This window comes from Sus scrofa, chromosome 9, assembly GCF_054392235.1.
Source record: "Sus scrofa isolate SSC_HxYL_T2T_F1_AM1 chromosome 9, Sscrofa_HxYL_maternal_Yorkshire_Landrace_v2.0, whole genome shotgun sequence".
Lineage (NCBI taxonomy): Eukaryota > Metazoa > Chordata > Mammalia > Artiodactyla > Suidae > Sus > Sus scrofa.
This window is the reverse complement of record NC_139391.1, coordinates 91,822,962-91,827,269: the sequence shown is the minus strand read 5'-3', so window position 1 is coordinate 91,827,269 and position 4,308 is coordinate 91,822,962. Positions and strand designations below refer to the sequence as shown.

The 4,308-nt window shown below is 48.5% G+C and overlaps 1 pseudogene; it reads left to right on the top strand.

Annotated features, from left to right (window-relative positions):
• Positions 1-834: 834 nt before the first annotated feature.
• On the top strand, positions 835-3,997 carry LOC110255563 (intestinal-type alkaline phosphatase pseudogene; annotated as a pseudogene).
• Positions 3,998-4,308: the final 311 nt, after the last annotated feature.

The window sequence follows — 4,308 nt, the reverse complement described above, 5'->3', positions numbered from 1 at the left end:
CCCTCAGAGAACAAGCAAGGGAACTTGTTACTAGTTTTTGCTTCCTTGTACTGCAACATAACTCCCAATAAAGCCTTGCCTGATTTCCTTGTCTGGCCTCTTACCAATATCTATTAACTAAGGAGGCCAAGAACCCTGGCTGGTGACAGTAAGAAATGGATGCAAATAATGGCTAAATATACACACCTGTTATATCATTCAGATCTCATTTATTTATCGTAAAAATAACAACCAGTTTTAATCTTGCTAAAGGTTATTTGCTGAGGGTTCAAAAAATTGATAATGAAAAATTTTATTTTTTAAGTCAAGAAACTGGTACACATAGGTCAATGGAACAGAATAAGGAGCCCAGAAATAAACTCATACTTACATGGTCAATTAACCTACAAAAAAGGAAGCAAGAACATAAAACAGGGAAAGGATAGTCTCTCAAATAAATAGTGTTGGGAAAACTGAGCAGCCACATGCAGAAGAATGAAAGTAGACTACTTCTTTCATTATGCACACAAATTAACCTAAAATTGATTAAAGATTTAAAAGTAAGACCTGAAACCATAAAACCTTTAGAAGAAAACATAGGCAGTAAGCTCCTTGATATTGGTCTTGGCAATGATTTTTTGAACCTGACTCCAAAAGCAAAGGCAACAAAAGCAGAAATACACAACTGGGACTACATCAAACTAAAAAGCTTCTGCACAGCAAAGAAATCATCAATAAAACAAAAAGGCAATCTATTGAATGGAAGAAAATATTTGCACATAATATAGCTGATAAGGGGTTATTATCAAAAATACAAAGAACTCAAACACTTCAATTTAAATTTTTTTATTAAAAATGGGTAAGAGATCCAAATAGGCATTTTTCCAGAGAGGACATACAGATATCCAATAGGCACATAAAAAATCGCTCAGCATCACTAATTATCAGGGAAATGCAAATCAAAATCACAATAAGGTGGTACCTCACAGCTGTTAAACTGGCTATTAGCAAAAAGACAAGGACTAAGATGTGTTGGCAAGGATGCGGAGAAAAGAAAACCTTTAACCATTAAGGAAAACAATATGAAGTTTTCTCAAAAAATTAAAAATGGAACTACTTTACAATGCAGCAATTCTACTTTTGTGTAGTTACCTGAAGAAAATGAAAACACTATTCCAAAAAGATATTCATACCCCATATTCACTGCACCATTATTTACAACAGCCAAGATTTGGAAACAACCTAAGTGTCCATCAAAGAAAATGGTACACACACGTACACACACACACATACACACACACACACACACACACACTGTACTACTATTCAGCCTTAAAAGAAATGAAATCTTACCATTTTTGTAAACATGAGTAGATCTTGAGGGCAATTGGTTGAATGAAATGTCAGAGAAAGACATATAATGTATGATCTCACTTATACGTGGAATCTGAAAAAAAAAATGAAATAAAAAAACTCAAGCTCACAGATACAGAGAACAGATTGGTGGTTGCCAAGGTGGGCAAAAAGGTAAAGGGAGTCAAAAGTACAAACTTCTCATTATAAAACAAAGAGATGGAGTTCCTGTCGTGGCACAGTGGTTAATGAATCATGGCCACTAGGAACCATGAGGTTTCAGGTTCGATCCCTGGCCTTGCTCAGTGGGTTAAGGATCCGGTGTTGCTGTGAGCTGTGGTGTAGGTTGCAGACACGGCTCGGATCCTGCGTTGCTGTGGCTGTGATGTGGGCCAGCAGCTACAGCTCCGATTCGACCCCTAGTCTGGGAACCTCCATATGCCGCAGGATCGGCCCAAGAAATGGCAAAAAGACAAACAAATAAACAAAAAAAACACAAAGAGGTTATGAGGATGTAATGTACAGCACGGTGACTATTCTTAATAATTCTGTATTGCATATTTGAAAGTTGCTGAGAGAGTGAATCTTAAAAACCCTCTTCAGGAGTTCCTGTTGTGGCTCAGTGGTTAACGAATTCGACTAGGAACCATGAGGCTTCTGGTTCAATCCCTGGCCTTGCTCAGTGGGTTGAGGATCCCGCGCTGCCGTGAGCTGTGGTGTAGGTCACAGACTCAGCTCGGATCCGGCGTTGCTGTGGCTCTGGCTTAGGCCAGTGGCTATGGCTCCGATTCGACCCCTAGCCTGGGAACCTCCATATGCTGCAGGAGCGGCCCAAGAAATGGCAAAAAGACAAAAAAAAAAAACCTCTTCACAAGAAAAAGGAAGGAAAAAACTTTCATAACTATGTATGGTGATCAATGGTAACTAGACTTATCGTGGGGTGATCACTTCACAATACATGCAAATATTGAATCATTATGTTGTACATCTGAAACTAATCTAATGCTATGTGTCAATCATACCTTGATTTCCAAAATACATTAAAAACATGGATACTTCCAGGTCTGGCGTCCTGAGGGTCCCAGCCCTCCACCCCGCACAGGATTCAGGGCTCCTGGGTGCTGCTGCTGCTGCTGCTGGGCCTGCAGCTACGGCTCTCCCTTGGCTTCATCCCAGTTGAGGATGAAGACCCAGCCTTCTGGAACCGCCAGGCAGCCCAGGCCCTGGATGTCACCAAGAAGCTGCAACGCACCCAGACTCCAGAAACCTCATTCTCTTCTTGGGGGATGGGATAGGGGTGTCCACCCAGACGGATTCTAAAGGGGCAGATGAATAGCAAGCTGGTACCTGAGACGCCCCTGGCCATGGACCGATTCCGTAGACATACAATGTGGACAGACAAGTGCCAGACTGCATAGGCACCACCACCGCCTACCTGTGTGGGGTCAAAACCAACATGCAGACCATTGGTGTAAGCGCAGCCGCCCGCTATAACCAGTGCAACACGACCCATGGCCACGAGATCTTCTCTGTGATGAACCGGGCCAAGAAAACAGGGAAGTCGGTGGGAGTGGTGACCACCTCGAGGGGGCAGCATGCCTCGCCAGCTGGAGCCTATGCGCACGCGGTGAACAGAAATTTGTACTCCGATGCCGACTTGCCTGCAGAGGCAAAGAAGAATGGCTGTCAGGACATCGCCACGCAGCTCATCTGCAACATGGACATTGATGTGATCCTGGGTGGAGGCTGAATTTACATGTTTCTCGTGGGGACCCCGGACCCTGAATACCCAGATGACGCCAGTCAGAACGGAGTCTGGAAGGACAAGCGGAACCTGGTACAAGAGTGGCAGGACAAGCACCAGGGAGCCCAGTATGTGTGGAACCGCACGGCGCTCATTCAGGCATCCCAGGACCCAGGCGTAACACACCTCATGGGCCTCTTTGAGCCAGGAAACACGAATCATGAAAAGGAACAAGACCTCATCAGGGACCCATCCCTGGTGGAGATGACAGAGGTGGCCCTGTAGGTGCTGAGCAGGAACCCCCGTGGCCTCTTCCTCTTCGTCACCATGAAGGTATAGTTTATAGGGTGCTGAGCGAGGCCGTGATGTTTGACACCGCCATCGACAAGGCTGGCCAGTTCACTAGCGAAGAGGACACAGTGACCCTGGTCATTGCCGACCACTCTCATGTCTTCACCTATGGTGGCTGCCCACTGCGTAGAAGCTCCGTTTTGGGGCTGGCGGATGGATGGCAAGGCCTCAGATGGCAAGGCCTACACCTCCATCCTTTATGGCAATGGCCCGGAGTATCAGCTCAGCGGAGGCTCAAGGCCTGATGTTGATGAAACCAAGAGCAGGGACCTCGCGTACCGGCAGCAGGCGGCCGTGCCCCTGAGTGGTGAGACCCACGGCTGCGAGGACATGGCGGTGTTCGCGCGCGGCCCTCGAGCGCACCTGGTGCACGGCGTGCAGGAGCAGAGCTTCGTGGCACACGTCCTGGCCTTTGCCGTCTGCCTGGAGCCCTACGCCACCGACTGCGACTTGCCGGCACCCTCTGGCCCCACCGCCGCCGGGCACCCCGGGCCGGCAGCCTGCGCCCCGCTGCTGGCCATGCTGGAGGCGGCGCTGCTGCTGCTGCTGGCGGCCCCCGCCCTGAACTAACCCCCGCTGGCCTTGAAGCCGGAGCCCTGGCTTCAACCAAGCTGCCACATCGGTGTCCCCACCTGGGACCGTCCTCCAGACCTTCTCCTCCCGGCAATAAAGGAGCCTCAGTCCCTCCGCGGACCTACCCTCCGGAGCTGAGGCGCCGCCCTTCCTGAGACACCCATAGTCCTCCTCCCCGCCCCCATCTCAGCAGCCCGGATTTTGTGCTGTGCCGCCCAGGACCCCAGGAAAGAAGTAAGCTGGGACCAGCCAGTCTGTTCCCTAGCCCCCATCATAGCCCTGCCTAAGGACAAGGTGGCACCATCCCA